The following is a 9,985-nucleotide window of genomic DNA, read 5'->3' as shown; positions in this document are numbered from 1 at the left end:
GGCTCTTTGCTTTCCTTTCTGTATTCCAAACCCATATTGTACAGTAATTGTAACATTGTACTGTCTCCCTCGCTTTTTTCCTTACTTCAAAGCACATTGAGAAGCCACTTCTAAAGGTGCTATTTAAAATAAAATGATGATGATATTATTATTAGTTCATTGATGATGTGTCCAGTTGAATCTGAGGATTATTTTTCAATGATTAAAAATATTAATTTGATAAAGTGACAGTAAACTCACTTCAAATGGTAACTAAGAGAACCTTTGACCCAGCACAGCCAAAAGCTGGAGCAGTACAGCATGTTGTCTCAATGTCCCTGAAGGGCTTCAGCTCACTTCTTCTCTCACAGCAGTTGATGAAGAAGCACAATTTCTCCTGCCTGCATCAGCAGCACAGCCTGGACACTTCTCACCCCTATCCCGCCCCTTCCTGCTTGGACAGCTCCACCACCAACAGCCTGGAAATGATAACCTTGACCTTGGATCTGCTGCCATGCTGCGGGGACACAAGATCTACATTTCAGAGATGCAAGGTGTGCCAGTCTCTGACATCCCAGCTTATCCAGCGGAAAGGCAAGATGTTTATGTGCTCTCCACTCAGAGAGGCGCACAGGCTTCTAAATCCCAATTTAGAAAGGCTCTACCTGGATGACTAATTGCAAAAACACTAAGCTGTGTGTCTCTTCACTCTATACCCTCTTTAAGGACCTGCTATTTTTAACTGGGAAGATATGTAGTAAAATGCCATTAACAGAACGAGGTGTCATGCAATATCCAATACTACTCCTCTCACGAAGAGTCAAATTAGTCAGCAAAAAGGTCGAAGCTTTGCAGCTGATCACATTCCAAACAGCATTAGGACAACTGTCCTGAGCCTAATTTGAGCCCTACCCGACAAGCCCCAGGTGCATATTTCAGACAGAAATTTCTGCGCTGTCCGTTTTATAATAAAACCCTCAAACAGCTTATCCCAAAGAGGTTAGATGTGAATCAAGTCAGCTCCTTGATCGCCACTATCCATGATGATTGCCCAAGCTTGCAATGACTGTAAAGAGCTGAGCTTTGCCATGATGGTAAAGCCAGGTGCCCCATAAAGAAGCTATTAAGTAAAGCTTCAGAGTCTTGTGCAATGACATATGTTGTTGTTTTAAGAAAATCCAACGTATGCAAATGGCACGAAGCGGCAGCATTTAAAACCAACTCAGAATAATCAGTGTACATTTCAAACTGCTGTCTTTTGACACAAAAGATGAATGAGCTATACATCAGTACTAAAATAAACAACTGTGACAAAGTAAACCTAGTCAGAAAACAATTTCCACATACATAAATAAAAACTAGAACGGTTTTTAGAAGCATAACTGAAATCCTGTCCCCAGCCATATCTAATCTTGACATTAGGCGCCTCAATTGCGATGCACATGACTGACAAGCAATCTGGAGGTTAAACACACCCTTCCCATCTCTGATCAACTGCCCTGAAAGAGCATAAACTCTATATTTATCGACAGAGCACTGCACACTCAAGGTTATTACACATACCATACCATAGATATCGTTGACATCTCTGAATAAACATGCCATATACTGGCATGATTTATCATCACCATAATGGTGAGACATAGGATTTACACCGTGTCCATTTACACGACGTTAACACTGGAATCTGAAATAACTCACTATGACATTAAATAATATAATGTACTTGTACTTGTATTTTAATTGCGATTCATCTCGTCAAGAAAATTACATTTTTATGGCGATCGTTTGATGACAATAAAGTTCTTAAACATAAAAAAGATGAAAGGAGGGGCAGGCACCACGCTGGGTAGCTGCAATATGTGTTGTCTAAACCAGGGGATTTGGGGGTGTGGGTTGAATTATCCTGTTTACATTTTCTTCTTCTACTTTAGTTTGGAAAAAAACGTTTCTACCCGATTCGCACAGTTAGGTAATCCGACAGAGCCAACAACAGTTATGTATGGAAGTTACTAAATTAGTTTCTATCAGAATACATGAACGATTTTTCTCTAAACTCAGTTCCATGGCAACATTGGCACGGAACCAATTGGCACGGTTTCCTAGGGACCTGGCAACCCATTGGCTAATTAGGGCTACATAAGGGTCTGGATAGATAGCGTACTTCCGGGAACTCGGCGCATACTGTTCATCTGAGCTAGGGTAAATGAGCTGTATATGAACATTTTTATTGTTTACTGGACGTGAGTCGTACTGTATCCTGTTCCTCCACATATAAAATGTATTATATGTAACACATAAGGGCTAAAGATCTCTTGGTGTGCTTTATTATGGGCTCCCCTGCCGTGTGTAAAGATAACTTTCATTCAGGCTTCAGGCGGTGGCGGTGGTACACGCATTGAACGTACCAAGAAACCGAGATAAACGCGCACAAACAACTGCATACTTTTTATCCATATCGTTATAAGCAAAGGTACAAACATTCACGCAAGAAGTGCCTATATCTTGAAAAATCTTCAAAAGTCTAGAGAAGCGACTCAGCAATGGGGGGAATACAGATTTTCAGGGGAAACTGAACTGGATACGACACCGGACACCCTGATACTATCCGACTGGGAGTCGGTTTATACAGTAATTTAACTCGCCGTTGAGCACCATTCAAACGGGATTTACAGCTGCCCTGAACTGAAGACATCCTTAGAAGTAAGACATTTAACCCACCTTTTTCGTGTGAAGGTCACTTCACGGTTCCCAGCCGCAGTCGGGTTTCTGCTGCTACTCCGGAGAACTGGCAGCTGCGCAGCCGTCTGCGGATTCTGCGCAGCAGCGTTACGCTGCTCGATTGCTAAAGGATGAATCGTTCCTCTCGATATGCAGCTGACGCCTTTATACAAGGCTCTTCACGATCAAAAATGACACCTTCATTTCACAGTTGTCTACGGACGACAAAGAGTTGTTCTTTTTCATTTAGCGATTCTCCCCTTGAACTAATTTGCTATTTTATTAGAGGTAGTGGAACTGAAAAAAGAAGTAGTCCAGGTCGTTAAAAGGTATGTGTAGTGAAAAAACAAATAAAAGATAATAAAAGGCTACGGAGGAGAAAATATAGGGCATATGAGCTTAACTTATTTAAAAATACCATTTAGCTGACGTTTCATCTGTAAACCATTAGTTGCACGCTTATTTTAGAAAGGTGAAGAAACGCTCCGAGTCATCTGAGCTCTTGTAAATATTGAGAAAACTGACAGTTCGAGTGAGAACTAAATGTGTACTCCAAAATGTCGGGTTGCTATTAATACGTTTCTTCCTTCCGACTGCTTCTGCATTCCTCTACTTCTAAAAACCTTATATAATAGCTACTGCTGCTAAAATCATTAATAATCAGTCTTTTCCTTTGAATCACAAAGTCTCTTGGCATTCAAGTCTTTGAAGTTCAAACCTGTTATATTAATAAAAAAAAAATTACGATAACATAACTAGATATGACATTAATTGTAACTGTTCAGAATTAATTAATAATGATGTTTCTATAGGACGATTCGACCTGCGTGTTCTCATATAGATACATAAAGGTTCTTCTATCGGAGGGGACTCATATCGCCTCAACGAAGCCCAGCCTCTGCGAATCACAGCAGGAAGAGAGAGAGGAATTACTTTACTAACTGAACTGAGTCTGTAAGATTGGAAAATAGGAACAAGTAAAGGTTTATTCCACGCTGAAAAAAAGAAGAAAAATACAACATTTCAGCTGTGGAGTCTTCTTTGGGTGTGAGTAGAAAGTCAGAAAGTTGTGAGAAAGAGGAAAGACTGGAAATGAGTGGGATGACAGCGATAACACCCCTTTGCTTATGAACAATGTCCTACTTAGGACCTTAATAATGCCAAACATTATTTGATTAAATAATCACAGTTAATGAATTAAAAAAAAAGTTTATAAAGAGAGACGATTAAATATTCCTTATTGCTGCATTACAAACTCTCCAACTTTGGCATACTACAGTAGTTGCAGCAGCAACTAGTGTTAATATCTTCAAATAAGAATAGAAAGAAAGAGGCTGTTGGAACAGACAGGTAGGAAAGTCTTTGTTAGCTGTAGGTAGATTTAAAAGACCAAATATATTTTTAATTGAGCCGCCTTCTGTTCTGAGAGAAAAGACGCACTGTACCTTACAAAGCATTATTTTAATCAGCTGTCTGAATTAATCTGCTTAATTAAAGTAAAAGATATACCTGACATGAGCCGTGTGGGCAAAAAAAATGCTGATTCAAGTCAAACATTAATTAGACTAATCATTGCTAATGAATCGTTAAGAAAAAACTGTCAGTGAAAGTGGCATATTAAATATTATATTTTTTCACATGGCAAGCTCTTATCTGCTGGAAACTATTGGAAGATACCTCCTTCTTTTATGGGCTTGGTTCTGTGCAGAATACCAGTGGGTCAGTTACCTGAGAGACTCTTTTCTTGGACCTGTCTTCTGTGCTTTCCTGCTGGCTTCCGTTGTTGTCTGACAGTGTGTGATCTGTGTGTCTGGTTAAACGGAAACTGCAGTCCCAATTTCTCAGACCGGTTATTGAATGTCAGTAGCAAAATAAATTAATTGACGTTTTAGAAAAAATTTACGAATTTCGAATTACGCACAAAACTTTGTGAACTTTGTGAGTACTGTAAGTCGTCATGTTGTCACAAACTCACATCTGAGTTCATGTGAACTGCAACATGAAGCCCTTCCTGCTCTCTAGTCCCTGTACTGACTAATGTAGTGTAATGTATGAGCGAATACATCCAGGTTGTGCAGGAGACATTTCACCACAGAAATGTTCCAATGTGATCTTCATGCAGAGTTAACAAGCAAATAGTATTTGTCGGCAAAACCATCTGAAGGTCGAAAGCAATATTTCTATTGGATTAAAAAAGCCGTTTTCACATGCCTGCTTGTTTACAATGTCAGGACTGCAACACGTCACCAGAAGTCTTGTTGACTCATTTTGAATTGCAGAACATAGCGCTATGCATACCTGGAACTTTTGTCTGTTTTGTGGTGTATATTGGAGATTTTCCACATTACTGTGTACATTTTATTTTCATTGTGGTTTGAAATGCACTCATCAATGCTGATTCTTTCTAAACCCCAAAATATAGAGTGTTGCAGTTCCCCTTTAAGTGGAAACAGCAATACCAAACAGAGCAAATTCCTTATTGTTATTTCATCTTCTGCAGGGACACTCAGCTGGGTAGTTCTGTACCCTGAAGGACACACAGCTTTAAAACAACTCTCAAACCACATCCATATAAACAACATCCCTCTGTTTGACACAAGAACTACAAGAAATAAACTCCAATACTGTCATAAGAACATGAAGTTTGAAACAAATGGAGGCCACTTTTATCTGAAGATCTCATCCAGCCATTTCCTAAAAGAAGCCAAGGGCTCAGCTTCTGTAACACAGCTGGGTAGCTTGTTCCACACTACCACAAGACTGTGTGAAGAAGAGTATTAAATGCACTTCCACTCATGGCCTCAGGTGCGTGTCTCACTGTCCATTCTGAAGAATCTTGTCAATTTCTTTGAGGATTTTGAATAATTTTAGAATCATATCATTTCCACTAATTTCTTTGTCACCTGTAGAGTCACCTTCATTCTAGTTTTACAATTTTGAACTCGGACATTGAACTCATTATAGATTTGCCACTAGTTTTATAATTCTGGGAAATAAGAAGTGCCTGTTTAAAAAGAAGGAAAAAATGAAAAAATGGGGAAAAGAGGGTAAAAATGAAACACAACCACTGAAGTGTTTTTCAAGACACAAACACACACACTCAATGTACTGTTACTGCCATTTCTTACAACGAATTTGGTGTAATTCTGCTATGCTAGTGGTGTTTGTTAGATCTGCAAACAGACTGTACACCTTCCCTGTTTGAAAGTCTTAATACTTGTGTTGTGCAAACAGCACAGATTTCATATGCATGCTAAAGTAATATTCAACAGCCAGCCCTGTAATCTCTGTTTGATGATCTGAACTGGCAAACATGTATGCCTGCTTTCAAAACGAAGGCTTTCATCAGCTGCATTGCGCGCAACCCTTTCTGCACACGCTTCAAAGCCAGGGTCACATTTCTCATCGTGCCATGACGTTCAGCGTCAGTGCATCAAGACCCTCCAGACTGAAGACCCTCGCAGTCTGGGATACAGATTCTGGCTTGAATTACACAGGCAGGACTTCAGTCTTTTCTATGAAATGCTACGGTCTGGCCGGTTCTGCTTGTACAATAGTTGAGGATGATGCCCAACAACGAGAGCTTGACAAGCATTGAACAGAAATAAATCTGTGGATAAAAACCATAAGTGCATGTGGAAGGCAGCCTTCCCTTATTGTCCGTAAAGCCATTTCAAATGAGGTTTGTTCTACTTCCAGTGTAAAGCACTGATTGACAGATGTGGGGCTCTGTAGTGAAATCCCAGCTGTGTGAAATCTGGGCTGACTTCATGTCTGCCCACGAAACACAGTGCTGTATGTTACCACCTTCAGCCCCCTGACTTTGAATCAATTATTCATACATTCATCCTCCCAGGATGCATCAACCAAGAAAAATTACATGCCTTGGAATCTCCTCACATAGAGTGCGATGAATTTTAACCCGTGGGAAGCACAGCATAAACCCTTTTGAATTTTTGATGCGTACTCCTGCTTTGATCCTCACTTGAGTGGGAGTGAGGACTGGCTTTTGGTCATCACTTTGGATAGGCCACTACTACCCGAAAGGAGACAGAATCACTCCAAGCTGCTAAAAGATAATAGTTTAATTAGAAACGCACCCATCACGGGGCTGGAGCAAAAATCCAATATTTTTCATTGCTATGACTACGCTCCCCCATGCAGCCTAAATATACCTTAAAAATAAATATACTAAAATAACAAAACACAATTAAAACTAATCAGACCCGACCCGAGTCCGATACTACTGTACGTGTGACTCTCACAAAATTAGATTCATGAAGGATCAGATTGGATTTCGCATTGGTAATCTGTGTCAAGCCCTCTCTGCTCCCTCTGCAATCTTTTTTTCTTTTGTCATTTCTGCAACTCATCTTGACATTTCCATGTTCATGTACTGGAAGTGAAATCTTGACATGATGTTTCTTACAGTGTTGTTTTTATAAGGCCTGAGTCAAGCCACCTCTCTGCTGCCCATTTACAGCATGATGGATCACTGACCTTTCGCTCTCTCATCACAGAAAAGCCTCCTCCTTACCCTGTTAAAGAATGAGCACTCCAGTCTTGACACCAGTCCCTGAAAATGAGTACTAATTGTTCATTAGCTGGTGCTTATTTAGAATCAAACACGGAGAAAGTGATTAAAACAGCGATTCTAGAACACACATCATTAAAAAGTACCAGAAGTGCCAAGAAACTAACTGAACCCTTTGTTCGTTGATTTGACCCGCAGACACATTGTTGCTAGTGAAAAGGAACTGTGTCTAAAAACTCTACATTTTGACAGTGCAAATGATCAAAACCCTTGCCTTTCTTGGTGAAACAAGCAGCTCACACTGTTTATTTTAGCCTAGGGTCTGTGAGGATGGTTTATCACGGCCCTTCTGTATACGTGCCATGATCGTAGTCTCCCATACTTTGCAGATGGCTCCACCTGTAAAAGTTGCTATGATTTTCTTGTTATGCTAAATAATGCTTTTATCATGGCATAAACCACAGCAAACGTCCACAACAGGTGCTGTACACTTTGTATGGGGCGTCTTCTGGTGGTGATGTTGTTGCCTATGTAGTTTTTGTGTTCTACAAATTGTCAGTAGCTGCAGTCGGCAGGTTTTGGTCCTCTGCTGCCCATTTCTCTTGACTGTCAGTTAAACAAGCTGAACATTTAGATGCCAATCAAGTAAAATTCATCATGCTGCTATGGCATGGACAGATAGGAAGTGATGGATGGGAGATGGTGAGACAAGCACTGCACTCTAGAGCTACAGGTGCCCCATTTAAATGCTCTAATAATTTCAGGACTTTTCCATTTATTATGATGAAAAGTGTCACCAGAGCAAAGTCGCACACAGAAGGATAAACTGTTCTGCTTTTAATTTGGTGCTCACCTTGTAATCTTCATTATGGGTTAAAAAAACAACTCACCCCCTGGAAACATTTGCACTCTTTTTACACAGAGGACCTTAATAATGGTATTAATAATGAAATTACATATCAGGGAACTACTCAGTGTTATGGACCCTTGATACAGCACCTAAAATAAAATAAATCCTGGAATGAGAACACAACTAATTCAAGCATTCTGTAAAAAAAAAATAAGCTGTTTATGTTATTTAGCGCCGTGCAAAACCAATCGCAGCCTCGTTCAGCAAAATGCATTTTCACAGCGCTGAGAATTCCTGTACAAACAGCTGCTCACTCCAGTTTGTTTTGCTGTGCATCACTAGTGACAGATCTCTAGGCTCACCCCCAGCAAACAAATGCAAGTCAGAGGAGGTGTTAACCGGGGCACAGTACCTCTTCTCCACATAAGGGAAGAGGTTCAGTAACACACATTACATAACTGTACTGTCGGACGTCTTTCAGAATTGGATTACAAACAAGCTCCAAGGTGTCGGGGATGACAGCAGACCTCTGGCAGCGTACCAGTCAGTGAGCACAAGCCCGGCAGAGAGAAAACGGATCACATTCGTTCAACAGAGTAGACAAGAGGAATATTTATGGGTGGTTATCAATAAATCAGTAGAAGCTGTCAACTCGTGGCTGATCACTTTAACACAAGTTTTGTGATCAGGAAGATACTAGCTCAATGTTCCACTTATCCTTTGTGCCATTTTAACAATAATAGCATAATACTGTAAGCTTCATCCCACTTCTGTCATCAATCTTAAACATCCTAATGCCCTAAAAAATCTTTTGTAAGTTTGTCAATACAGCAGAATTCCGCCATTTGAGACGTTGCAGAAGGACTGGCTGAACAGCAATGTGATTTTAATCACCACAGAGTTGCTGTGAATGCCCCTGTGGTGCAGGCATCAACAGCATAGGAGACTATTAATAACTAAATTCCCAGTCTTTTTGAAGTTCTTCACAGTCAAATTCCAGTATCCATTACTCACTTACTGTACATGTTTAAACAGCACTTTTCAGTTTCCAAGAGCACGCAGGGCGTTTGCACGGAATACGCTGTCAATGGATTTCCCCTGATACATAGAATTGCCGTGAAATAAAACATCAACTAAGACTGAATTATTAATGTCGTTTGCGTTTGTGGGTCCACAACTGTGTGCTTTTTTGCACAAACCATCCTTTAAAATGCAGCTTTCTAGCAGGGCAAATGAACATCTTAATTTTTCCCCGTTTTCACAAGAGGTTAGAATTCATGGCGTCTCAGAAATCACGAAGTGTAAAATCTTCCCGTCTTGCCTGTAAATAGAACCTGGGTGACAAAACAAGGGATTTTGCTTTGGCACTTCCTACAGAGGTTGTAACCCCCCTTATTTCTGCTCTCCCGCACTCAGAGTGGGTGCGTGCTATCAACCAGTCACGCAATGTGATGGAATCTTGTACAGTATAACGCTGTGAATCGGATTGTGAAAAACAAGACGGGGAGATTACTGCGCTCATCTCCCTCTATGTGATCAGCCACAGCCTGTGGATTAAGAGCATGCGAAACTGCCCTGGAGAGATACCAGCTATGCTGGGACAGTTCATTATACCTACTGCTGGAAAAACTCCATTATGTCAGATTCATAATTGATAATGTCACAGAGAACGAACTAAATTACATTTTCTTTTTACAAATTAGACTGTGCTTTACCTTTCAGTGATTCAGGGCATTTTTAATTCACATCAGTCAGAGTCCTCCTTCAAAAAGAAATCATTTTCTGAGATATCAAAACCTTTGGACCCAATCTCATTATACTAAAACTGGGCATTCCGGCATGTTACAGTACATGTGGTACTTAGTTTACAAACAACCTGTAGTGTAGAAAACAAAAAGAAA

This window comes from Atractosteus spatula, chromosome 3 (assembly GCF_055471065.1).
Source record: "Atractosteus spatula isolate fAtrSpa1 chromosome 3, fAtrSpa1.hap1, whole genome shotgun sequence".
Lineage (NCBI taxonomy): Eukaryota > Metazoa > Chordata > Actinopteri > Semionotiformes > Lepisosteidae > Atractosteus > Atractosteus spatula.
The sequence above is the reverse complement of the archived record's forward strand: the minus strand, read 5'-3'. Positions refer to the sequence as shown.